Genomic DNA, 14,238 nt, shown 5'->3' with positions numbered 1-14,238 from the left:
CTACCCTCCAGCCATCAAAAAGCTATTTCATCCGTACTGGAGGTTCTTGATTCACACATTCTTTACGTGTGTCTCAAGATGCAAAGGGGGTTCTGACGAGATTAGCCACATCCAGATGTCGGTTGTAGTTGCTCTGATCATGGATTGGAACTACAATTATTCCAAGTTTGTGTTTGATGAAATGATGAGCAATCTCAAGGGGAAGAAGAAGGAGATGCTCCTTATGTACCCGAGGTTTCTACAGATGATTTTTGACTTTCATTATCCTGACTTGATTAAATCTGTAGAGACGCTCGACCAGAAGGCGTTAGGTCCTAATACTTTTGGTTTAATGAAACAATCAAGGAAGGGAGCCAAAGTGGTCTATCAAGGTCTTCATCCATTGGTCAAGTTTGGTAGATTTGCTGAACCCGAGGTTACCGTTACTGCTGCAGGTGCCTCTGTAGCTGAAGAACATGTGGGTCCTGCTCAAAGGCACGTAACTGCCATTGAAGTACTTTCTAATGATGATGAGCCTGACAGTTCTCCACCACAATCTATGGAAACTGAACACCAAGTATTACAGTCTGTACCTACTGATGCACAAATTAAAGAGTTTGAAGCATTTAAAGAAAAGCTCCAGTCGACTGCATTGAAGCCTCCTCAACCAGTCACTGTGACACATATTGAAGAAGATGTTGAAGAAGAGCAACCACCTATCCCATTCCACGAAAGCGACGAAAGAAAGATCCGAGACCTGGTGTGCTGGCGAGTGATGTTATACCAACTGTTACCGAGCATGTTACTGTTGAAGCTCCAAATTCTCAAAGCCCATCTACTGCTGCTCAACAAACTCAAAAACAGATTTTTGAAGATATTACACATGAGTTTGATTTTGAGACACATATTCAGTCCACCACTGAACCATCGGGATCGTCTGACCCGATTGGTCAAGAAAGTTCAACTGCAGCTGACAAGATAGCTTGTATTCTAGCCATTCAAGACAAATTCTTACAAGACAAGTGCAAGGGGATTGTTCTAGAAGCCGATCCCGTTGATGTGCAGGCATTGCAATGTCGAGTTTTTGAGCTTGAACAAGACTCGGTGGTGAAGGATGTCCGCATTCAGGAACTTGAAGCTAGTAACACTGAAAAAGACTCAAAGATTCAAGAGCTTCAAGCTAACATGGGTGGCCTTACTGCAATGTACTTAGACCTCCAAGAAAAGCTTGTTCAGAAGTTTGGAGATGAATTTAAAAGCGGTGATGATGACATGCGCCCTACTTTGAACATTGACACTTCTGTGATAATGGGAAAATATATGGCCGCTCCACCAAAGTCAGATGAGAAGAAAGAACGGTTGATGAGGAAGATGCTGATTAGAAGAAACTCAAAGACAATGTTGTATCCTCTAATCACCCCGAGAATTTTGTTGTGGAATTGCAAAAGAGTTTCTCTGATAAATATGGTGATTGTTCTGGGATTGTCTCGTGGGGATACGATGTGGACAAGGAGATGTGGTGGGTCAAGCGAAAATCGGGTAGCACTGAGTATTACAAGAAAATGAAGAGTTTTGGTTCGTGGACGAAGGTTGATTTAACTGATTTAATTAATGCTCCCTTCCACAACTCGAATAATGATCCAAAGGCCATCAGTTTCTGGAATTACTTGAGCAACCAGGTTGAACTAGGGTTTCCCAACATGCCTACTGCAGAGTCATTTCTCAAGAAAGCAAAGGGTGTTCGTGATCCTCGAAACCCACAAGACCTTGGTGAATGTGATGTGGCCGCCAACTGATAAACTAACGTCAATTCCGATCACCAAGAGATTTCCTGAGGGAACTCTTGATGGAATGAAGTTTTAGACGTATGACGACGAAATGGCTACGGTGATCATCAAACTAATCAAAGGTCAATATCGTCTCATTGATCCAAGGGATTTACTGAAGTTTGGTGAAAAGTATATAAAGACACTTAGCGGCTTTCAGATTACAGCTAAACCACTTTACAAGCCAGCCGCTAAGTAGCACACTTCGATGGTAGGATAAATCATACGAACAGGGCTATGGGCAGGTGCTTACAAAGAAGCTGATGCTGATATTCTTGAGCACGAGTGATGATGAAGCGATAAATCAAGGGGGAGAATGTTCAGTTATATTTAATGGTTTACGCTTTATGTTTTGGGCTTTGTTTTGGGCTATTATATGTAAACCGAAATCAAGGATTTCGGTGGGCTTTAGCATATTAAGCATAGGTTTTGGTATAACTATATAAGTAATGTAATGTTATGTAATTGGGGTTGGTCGACGGTAAACGAATCAGAGAGAGAGAGAGAGAGAGTGAACGGAATCACCTTGTAAGTATTGTTAAGGGCTTAAGCACCCGACGTAATATACGTGTGTTTTGAAGCAAGCATTACTGTGTTTATTGTGGTTATTTGTTTGTTATTGAATCGGTTCGTTGTTAGATTCCGCCTATCAACGAAGTTACTTGATATCACATTGAAAGATCTGTTCCATGGGACTTACAAGTCTAGATGGATTTGTTACTTAGACATGTACAAAGTGGTAGTCATTACGGTACTTAGATAAACAACCGTAATTTAAAAGCTATCTAGACGTTGTTAAGGTTTTATAGGTAAAACAGAATGTGGGGACTTAGTTTCCATGGCTCTGTTTATGTTAGTTCATCTTTAGAACCTGGTTTCTTACCCTCGTTAGCACTCGAACCCATTCAATAATTGTTAATTCATCTTACCTTAGGTGGTTCCATTTCTCATCATCAGTTAAGTCTCGTTAAGTCGTCATTAAGTTCTCCGTTAGTTCAGTTAGGCTAATTTAGTTAAAAAATAAAATAAAATTTAATTATATATATCTAGGGCAGGATTTAGTTAGAGTTTAGTATCTGAGCCACATCGCGTGTCCTTGAGTTCGATATTCGGACTTCTTTGTATGTGCTAAACGCGACCGATAAACTTACCGTTTGTGTGCAACTAGTTTAGGTTGTTCGATTTTTAAAGCTTAGTTGCGATCCGCATAATATATATATATATATATATATATATATATATATATATATATATAGGGTTTGGATCAATTAAAAATGAAATTGAAGTGTTAATTTTGAGAATCAAGTAGAGTGATTATAAATACAAGTAGAGTAATTATGTAATTTTATCATACAGTAATTACTATCTATAATATATATATATATATATATATAAATGAAACCTCTAAAATCCTACGTATCGCGATGTGGTCGCTCTCCCCTTTTATGGAAGCCACCAGATTGCTTGATTTTTAAATGGAGGGCTTTCATTGATTTAACCCAAATTAATGGGTATGGGTCATACCAAAACCAGATAGCTCTTAAACGGGTTATAATATCTCATTAAATTAAAAATTAATCTTACCAATTATTTGATACGAATAACCTTAGGGATATACTAAAATTTAATATCCAATTTAAAAAGAAAAGGATATTACTTATAATTAATAAACGATTTTATAGTAAATAACATAAGCGGGTCATGGGTCACCAAATCCAGATAGCTTTTAAACGGGTTATAACATATCATTTATTTATTAAACTCTTTCATCATCAAACCATAAGTATATTATTAACTTTCTTACAATAAAGAAAATTAAAATAAAAAAAAATACTAAAAAACGAAAAATGTAAAACAACCATTCTCTCAAGCCATCAGATTGCTTTATTTGTAAATGAAAGCTTCTCACGCATTTGACCAGTATTCACGGGTAAAGGTCTCACCAAACTCAGATAGTTCTTAAACGGGTTATAACATCTCATTATATTAAAAATTAATCTCATCAAATATTTGATATGAAAATCCTATAAAATAGGGATATACTAAAAATTAATATCCTATTTTATTTAATAAAAGATATTATTTATAATTAAAAAACAATTTTATAATAAAGAAAATAAACGGGTAACGGGTATCACCAAACCTTATAGCTTTTAAACCGGATTGTAATATATCATTTATTTGTGAAACCATTTTATCATCAAACCTTAAATATATTAATTATTAACTTTCTTACAATAAATAAAATTAAAATCCAAATATATGTATATATAAATATTAAAAACGAATAATGAAAAACAACATCCGTAATACGGGGCATAAAATCTATTTATATAATAACTCTACATCATATATATATATATATATATATATATATATATATGGGAGGGATAATTTGAGAACCTTGCTGAGTTTTAAGAACTTAAGAACTTCATTCTTGACCACGCATTTAATTAAATAGATTAGATTATTTGGTTGAGATTAAATGTAATTAAAAATTAAAGTACGAGAGAGAATAAAGATGTACAGTGATTACACTAATTTAAACGTCTGTTCTACCTATGTAATAAGTCGACTCGGTGGGTAAAAAAATTGTAATTTTTTACGTACGTGTAACCTACATATATTACGTATATGCAAAAAAAATTGTTACGTTAAGTTCTTAACACTCAAAGTGGGTATCAAAAGAAATCTCCTCTTAAAGAGAAAACTTAAAAACTCCTAAAAAAACTATTTTTAACTTTTTAAAAAAAAAATTTTGAAGTTTCTTTTTTTTCCATTATTCTTATATGTTGTTATTGGTTCAAAAAAAAAACAACCTTGTCGGTAACCCCGTCGTTGTAGTGCACATGTGTAATAGTGTGCATTGCATATATGCAAAAGTGTATTGCATAGAATACAACACTATTGCACATATTTGATACACACTATTGTATATATGCAATATAAGACTAATACACACATCGAATACACATTAGTACATATGTGTAATACACCATTAACGCACATGTGCACCACATCGACTTTTATTTTATTATTATTATTTTTTCCATATAATACAAACACTACTACACATATACAATACACAAATATTGAATATATGCAATAAAACACTATTAAACTCAAAAATACATAGTAATACACATGTGTAATACAACGGTATGAGATAGTAATACGTATGTGCATTAATGCGGGTTTTTTATATTTTTTTCGAGCAAAGGGTAAGAAAATATAAGAATAATGGCAAAAACATAAATTTGAAAATATTTTTTTATTTTTAATTAAAAATAATTCTTTAGGAGTTTTTAAGTTTTCTCTCTAAAGATGAGTTTCTCTTGATCCTCTCCCTATATATATATATATATAGGGGATGTTCACTAGTTTTATTTTAGGTATTAAATGCTTAAAGATAAATGAGGAAAGTATTAATGGATGCTCTCTTTTCAATTAATATAACTAATTAAATTATTATAATTAGAAAATATTAAGAATTCATTTATTTTGATAACTTATTTTTTCTTTCTTGAATTTTTGTCCTGCACAGGTACAATTTATTCATACATTAAAATTTCTTTCAATCCAAATTCAATTTCTTCCAAATCAAATATTAATATCTATCAACACGTAGTTACATTGTGATGAATAGTACAAAAAAGTATCTTACACGTGTTTGCATTAAATATAAACAAAAAAGTACACAACCTACACAAAAACATATAACCTACACTTGTTCTAAGAATAAGAAAACATATAACCTACACACGAAAAACATATAACCGACACACAAAAATGAACATCACGAAAATGTATAACCTACACATGAAAAACATATTATCTACACTCGAAAATTTTATCCTACACAAATACAATTTATTTATACATTAAATTTTTTTTCTATCAAAAATCAATTTCTTCCAACTTAATATATCAATAAACATTAACACGTAGGTACATTGTGATGAATAATACAAAAAACTATCTTACACATGTTAGCATTAAATGTCAATAAAAAATATACGACCTACACAAAAACATATAACATACACTTGTTCTAAGAATAAGAAAACATATAACCTACACACGAAAAACATAAAACTTACACATGTATAGGACATGTGTATCTTTGTCTAGTTTATATAATTGTTGATGTCAAATTACATATGTAAGTTGTATATTTTTTTGTATGTTGTACGTTTTTATTGCTCAAAACAAATGTAGGTTATATAATTTTGTGTAGGTTGTTTATTTATTCTTTATATTTAATGGACACATTTGTATGATAATTTTTTTTATTATTTATCACAATAATTTTTCTAAGTATATCAATTGAAAAAAAATTATGTTTTGATATTTATTGTTAAAAATTATGTGTTAATATATGCTAATAAAATGAGTTGAAATAAATTAATTTTTTAATAAAAGAAATAGTATTATATGAATAAATTGTATTTTTGTTGGATAAGTGAATAGGTGGTAAATATATCATATATAAAACTAAATTAGTGTTTTTATCTTTTTAATTATTATAGTTAAATTAGTTAGGTTTATTATTAGAGAGGGATTTATTATGGTTATATTAGTTGTATTAATTGAAGAGAGAAATTGCATTTATTGTTGCATTTACATTTTTTTCATTTATTTTCAAATATTTAAAACCTAAAAAAAATTAGTGGTCCATATTCATTTCTCGTAGTAATCTCACTTATCTTCTGAACTTAAACACACACATACACACACACACACGCACACACACACACACACACACACATATATATATATATATATATATTAGCTGAGTGCCCATGCGATGCAGCGGGGCGCACACTCAAACTCGAAATTGAACGCAAAGACATTGTGAGTACATAAGTCACCTAATGATAGTGCGTACGTAGAATGAAACTGGGCGCATATCTGGTGCAGGGCCAGTTGCACGTAACTGAAGATTGAACACGCGTAACCGGACTGGAATGCACGCTACCAACATTAAAACATGCTTAACCAATACCAGACGTCTAATTCATGCTAATTACCGGTGCGGGGCATCGATCTGGTAGTCTTAACGGAGGCCACGTGCTATCAGTAGGGGAATAGTATCCTCTATCGGATCTCCAGTAATAGATAGGGGTGGTCGGGAAGACTCACCAACTTCCAAAGCAGGGGGATCTCCCTCCACAGCATGCTAATCCTGGACAACACCCCGTACGACTGTCCATTTCCTAGGAAATACTCTATGCTTTTTGGGTACTGGGACATGGATAGAGTCAATAGGGTCGTTCATCAGAGTCATCGGCTTCATGTCACGCGAAACCCACTCATCTCTCGTAGTCTGTGGTGGGGATAATGGTGTAAGTTCCACTGGCAAAAATTCCGGTATAGCGGAAGCCTCAACTGGATTTGAACTATCTGCCACGTGCTCCTCAGGTACAATAACAGGTGATGGAGTCTCTTCTGGCTGGCCGTCGGGACCAATGCTAAGACCTTCCACCTCCTCAAATGAATCCTCGTACTTTGAATGTGACTCATCAGAGTTATCGATCGAGTGTGAGGTTGACGTCATTGCTGAAACAATAGTATTACTATAATAGTGATACTAATAATAATAGTATATGTATAAGTCATGCGATGCAATGCAAAATCCTTGTGCCGTGAGCCATGGACATAGCCTAGACCTACTCATGCAGACGTAGTTCGCTATAACCAGTGGCTATGATATCAATCTGTCACACCCCCGCCGACAGCAGAAACGCAGGGGCGTGATGACGTCATGGATCGTAGTCACTGTTTATATTGAGCAAACTCTAATGGTTTGTTTTAATTAAAGTTTTAATATTAATCACAAACTTGTCCCAAAAGATTTCATCATAGTTATTTCAAAATATTTTACAAACCATAAATCTTAGATAACAATGAGTTTCACAAATGTAGAGTTTTTAAAATATGGCCTACATCCTGTAGGCTATAAGATGAAAACTCCCAAAATGCACCCTAGTGCGTGTGACTCCATATATGTTTCCATTTCTTCAATTACCTGAGAATGCATGCAAAAAAACATCAACAAAATTGTTGGTGAGTTTCACAGGTTTATATGACATCTATAAATATATGTTCCCTGGACAACGAGTCGACCGACATTGTCATATGTAGACAGTTCCTCAGACAGTTACCATGAGCTCTATGATCAAGACTTAACAACGCTTCTATGATCGCCCCACTTGATGTTCTAATGCAAAAAACATCGAAGACAACTATGGACAAATATCACCCGCTAGACCTCCAATCTAAGTTAGTGCGACTAACCACGGGTGGGGCGTGTTACTCCCAAATAGTACTATTCATATCGACCACGTCTACAATAGTTAATGATCAAAGATTCTAGGGGACTTTGACTGCATTATTGATTCAACCCATGTAACAAAATGAGACCGCGTTTCTACTCGTTTCCGAACATGTGTTTCTCCATGCATTCTCCCCCAAAGTTTCAAAACAATTTAATTAAAAAGGGGCCGTGAAACAAACGATATTCTCGAACGTGCACTAGATAATATATAAACCCAAGTCTCTCCTACAAGTGTCCTATAATATGCAAGAACAATTTAGGTCTATAGTTTCATTTCCGACTCTTAAGTGTTTCATGACTGCGTTTCACCCAACTAGTTAAACGCGTTTCAACAGCGTGTCAAATTAATGCGACTTGGCGACCCGTTAGTGATATGTTTGAGCTTCTTTATTATATAAACCTATATAAATATTAGAATATCGTCTTTGTGTCATGAACATGTTCTTTTTAACATTAAAGTATACGTATTATATATTTTAATTCTAGGGACTCACTTAACGCACATGACTCGTAAAGTGTAACCATATTTTGTATTTTTTTTAAATACCGTTTTCATTTGTTAAATTTTTATAAAAAGACAATTTCATGTACTATATATTTCTCAAAGATATACGTTGATGCATAATTTTAATAACTTACAAATTTCCAATTACATATGGATTCATAATCATTATTTTAAATTTTAACTAAAGGTGCTTTCATATAAATTTAATGTGTTAAGAGATACTTTTACACATGTTCATAGATTTTATGAAAACAAGTTTATATATCGTGGTAGTTTTAGATAGTTGATAACTTTTTAGGTGATCCTAGCCATGAATATGTTACAAAATAGAAGTGTCAGATACTCACAATGCTTTAGATGATCTATATTAGATAGAAGATAAAAGAAACTTGAGCTCAAATCCTTTTACTGAAGATTCCTAACCCATGCTTGAACTTGTAGTAAACTTAGAAGATAATGGATGGTGATGTTTTGTATTTGTTCCAGTTAGAGAGAGTGTAAGGAAATTGGCCGAGAGTGTCTGTGTGTGTTTGTTTGAGTTGTGATAACATGCTTCAATGAGCAAAGTCCTTATTTTATATCTAGATATGGTCATGGGAGTAGTAATAAAATAATCCAAATACAAGATGGAGGTTGAGTGAAATTTTGGTTAAAATAAAACAAAAGTGATGGTATGTGTTTCTACTGCCAACATAGTGTAAATGAGTGGAGTAGGTAATTTGATGGATATGATGAATGTTAATATTGAATTTCATGATGGTGTGGTCATATTATATATCTTTGACTATATGGCATGAATTTTATCTAGACATTTTAACGTTTATGTATTCACATGTTTTAACATGGTGTAGGTTTAATGTTGTTGAAATGAAGATATTTTAATGATTTCTTCATTTTTTAAGTTGATGATGACTATAATGTCATACCCAAATAAAAAGAAACAATGATGATGTACATAGTGCGACATTCATCATTTTTAAAAACCCAAAAACCCGAACCATTTTAAAATTTTGATACTTTTCGGATTATTAATAAAATTTCCGCGTTTATTGAGTATTGATTGTGTTATTTAATTGTTTATAATTATTGGTATTCTTCAAGACGGGTCAACTGCCTTCTTCTCATCCTCTCTAAATTCCTGTCATTTGACTCATTTTTCCAAGTATTGGATGAACCTAGACTATTTTATTATTGCTAATTAACTTCCTAATTCACCAAATTGGGTCAAAGCTCATTAATTTAGTGATTAATATTGCTTAAGACTAATCTTATGACTAGCTTATGCAATAAATCACTTCAACCTTGTTATTAACGATTTGAAGCCTATATAAAGTCTCTCAAAGTTCTGCAAATCATTTAACAAAAATCTTTACACTTTCAGTTGTGTTATTGCTTTTCAAATTGTGCAAAAAATCCAAGTTTCAAATTCTTCTTTCTTCTTTGATATTCCACCCTCGGGTAATTATTGTCTTATTTATGTACAACATATCATGTGATCATCATCATGTTGTCACTCTAAATTAACAACCGTGGTTGTGTTTTCACTATCACTCGTTGGCACGTTAATGTTCGGTTAAAAATAAGTTTTAAGTTAAAAAGTAACTTTTGCAAAACTAATAAACAAGACTAAGAATTTCCAACATGTCACACCATCTTATCATTTCAAGCATGTTAGATATAAACCCGAATCAAACCGAGTTCATGTCCAACCAAAAACATTAACCACTCGTTAAACTTGTTTTATTAAATAATATTCGGCTCGGAAACGAACCGAAATCATTAAAATTAACTAATAATTATTATAACCTTTATTTTTATTTTATTTATTTATTTATTTATTTTCTAAAACTAAAATAAAATTGATTAAAAATCAAATAACTAACCTATTTCATTTAAATTATAAAAATAGAACAAAAATATATTTTTAACAAACTTTTCGTTTAAGAATTATAAACTGAACATGTCAGCCATCTATTTCTTATCTTTCCTCAACTGTATTTTGATCATAGTTATCTATTTATCTAGGGTCACTTATTGAACCGAACCCTGTTGGTCCACTCGCTTAAAGACATCTTCACTTATTTACTCATTCTTGCTTATTTAACATGTGAGTTCTTCATAACCCCATTTTTAATGCTTTATAATGTTAGCACGTCACAAGTTTTTATTTCGTTAGTTATACGCTTGTTTACAAACCGATTCACTTATATCGTACATGTTAATATTATTCGTGCATACTGTTTATGATTATACGTGAACTTGCTTGCAACGTGTTTATTGTTTTATTGGTGGAAGTTACGCAAACGCAAACGCATACACATAGTGGGAGGGTCTGACGGGACGTACCTGCACCGTCTAACGTTATGACTTCGGTCGTTTACGTAAGATGGTTCTCATTTCCCCGAGCTAAATGAACGGGAGGACGACACTATTTGATTTCATTTATATTATGCTTGAATATTTATTGCATGACGATCGTTGAATCGAACATTTTATATATATTTATATACGCAAAAACTTATGAAAACTCACCAACATGTGTTGTTGACAGAATGTATTATTTTAAACGTGCTGCAGGTTGATACGATGAAGTGCCAGGACAAGAAAACTAGTTATACCTTAGGATTATTTCAATGAATAATATTTGTTTTATTTAGATGTAATGTTGATTGTCTCGTTATCAAACTAGTTGTGTACTTGCGATATTATGAAATAAAATAAATATACTGTCACTATTAATAGTGTTACAAGCTTATGAGTGATCTGTACGTTGCACCCGGGCCTATTCCGCTTAAAGCCGGGGTGTTACACATGGTATATGAGTTTAGTTGGTGGGGTTGGTATATAAAAGGAATGATAAGGTCATGACATGATAAGAATTATCTTTTCTTTTGTTTAATTCTTCACTCAACCACATTAAAACAATGTGATGGAGGATGGTTCGGATAGGCCATTTATGGTGGTAGTGGCGGCTACATACGAAGGCGACACGGTGTCGGGTGTTTGTTGGGTTCATGTTCCAATCGCGTATACAAGTGTGTGCACATATATGCATATATTTTTCGGGTTTTTTTATCTTATTATTATTATTACTATTATTTTCTTATTTTTAGTTCAATTTATAATCCCTTTATACATATTTATATTTGCAAGCCTTTGTTTAACTATTAGTTTTTATAAATGTAATGAACCGATGTATACTTATTATATAATTCACATATTCATATGTATATATTTGTTTGTCTAATGCGTATAAATATTCTCGTATACTTTTCGATACGAGACGTGCTTTTATTTTCTATAAAGATTAAGTATATTTATAGTTCGTGCCTTATGGACTAGTGATCCGTTTTACGTATTCGAAATATTTTATCACCAACGTTTGTGTGTGTTGGACAGACTAATGTGTGACTCGGTAATCCTCCAACGATCACCAATACAATACATATTATGCGGAATTTTAGACGCACATGATAACTAAATTACTTATAATCAATCTTACCGTGAATACTTTTTATTTAATTATTATTTAATGTCATATGGATAATAACACTGTTTGACGGGGTGTCACAGTGTCGTATCTAAGGAAGTATTTGGCAGACGAGGAGGCTCATATGCCTCTTAGTGACATTGAACTTGATAGTAAATTAAATTATATAGAGGAGCCCATCGCCTCTCTTGACCATCAGGAAAAGCGTATGAGGAATAAGGCGATTAGGCAGGTGAAGGCGCAGTGGAGGCACCAGAGGGGTTCCGAGGCTACTTGGGAATCCAAAGACGACATGGTGAGACTCTATCTGCAACTTTTCCTTTTACAGCAGGATTTGGGGACGAATCCCAATGTAAGGGGAGTAGACTTGTAATGCTCGGTAATTTTTGTTAATCGGCATGAGCATTTGTAAAGTTTGTGCTATAGACTGGATTTGATATTTCAAGTTGAGGGGCCTTATGGTGTTTTTAAAAAGTCCATTATTCTAACTTTTAGAACAAGATATCACCTTTTGCTTATTGGAGGACTTGTATTGTAATTTTCCCAAACTTATTATAACCATGGCAGCCCATTTTCTTTATTCCGATCGGCAATGAGTAGCCAATTCCAAGTCATAACCATTTAATTTCAGGTTTTGCACTATGCCAAGGAACATCTTTTTCATCCCTAATCCGCTTTATATGCTCGTTTTTTTGATCGATTTTTTCGTTTAGGTCAAAACCGAGGCTGTCCAATTAAGCCATTTATAGAGCTGTATCATCAAGGTTTCTTGTTCAAATAACTCCCTAGGTATATCATTTACATCATACTAAAACATCATGGCCATTGGTGATGTTTTGATTAGTCAATTATTGTTAAGTCGGAAACTAGGGTTTCGGGTGTTTAAATCGTTAATTGTGGTGATTCGCGTGTTGTTTGTGGGAATTACCAACCCAATCATATTGTGTAGTATTATGATATACGGGCTGTTAGAATATTATATTTTTTTAAAACGGGGCTGTTTTGGTTTGTGATTGTTCAAATGGTTCGTTAGAGCGTGAATTCTCGTTTACTCATTAATTCATATGTTGTACAAGAGAATTGCCGACCCAATCAGCTCGTGTGGTGTCGTATGGACATATTGGCTGTAATAACATTAAATTTGATCTAGACGGGGTTGATTTGGTTGGTGATTACTTAAACGGCTAGCTAACACGCGAATTCGGCACAATTAACGTGAATCAGGTGTAGTTTGGAATAGTTTGTCCCGAATTTAATTAAGGGTTGTTTTGGACAATTAAAGGCCTCGAGGGCTGAGGTAATATGAATTAAGTATTGGTGAGGCTTCGGGTCAATCCAATCATGTTAGAACGTTTCGTAGAGCGAGCGAGTCAATGCGGTTTAGTTATGTAACGTCCGTTAATTCCGGTTTCAAGGATTTAAGATTGTAGAGTATGTATAAATCTCGGGATTTATCCAACGTTTCTCGGTAGCCTTTACGTAATCACGGTACGTCTAATCGCTTAACATTTCTTCCAAGTTGCATTATTTTTATTTTCCGGGGGCTAGAATGAAAAAGTTTTATGTTATAACACTAAATTAAAACCCTAAACCCTATTTCCAGCCACTGTTGCGATCGGCAGGTTCCAGCCACCCCCTCCCTTCCTTGCTTCGACTTTTTGATAGATTCCAAGCTCCTAGAAGTAGTGCAAGGTATGTACTACAATCCCCAACACTCTTTTTGTTCACCCCTAATCGTTTTGATGCTCAACTTTGCCGAAACTTTTCGTTGGACAGATTTCGGCCAAGGTGTAATTGACCAACTTCCCGTGGATAAAAATTAGAGTTTCCGGTGTAGAAAGATCCCCAGGTATGGCATTTACATCATATTAAAATTTCGTGGTCATTGGAGGTGTTTAGGTCGGTCAATCGATTTTAGTTCGAAAACTAGGGTTTATCGGGTGTAGAATTGCAAATTGTTGAGTTTGATGCGTTAATTGATTGGGTGACCGACCGAATCAGTTGTACAGCCCTAGGGGGGTTTAAGGGCTGTGGAAAAATTATTTTTTTGATGCTTGGGGCTGTTGTGATTAGTGCTTCGTCAATCGAGTCAGCGGTGCGT

This window comes from Bidens hawaiensis, unplaced genomic scaffold, assembly GCF_021521415.1.
Source record: "Bidens hawaiensis isolate Kalapana, Puna unplaced genomic scaffold, B.hawaiensis_p1.1 tig00011189_1, whole genome shotgun sequence".
NCBI classification, from domain to species: domain Eukaryota; kingdom Viridiplantae; phylum Streptophyta; class Magnoliopsida; order Asterales; family Asteraceae; genus Bidens; species Bidens hawaiensis.
The sequence above is the reverse complement of the archived record's forward strand: the minus strand, read 5'-3'. Positions refer to the sequence as shown.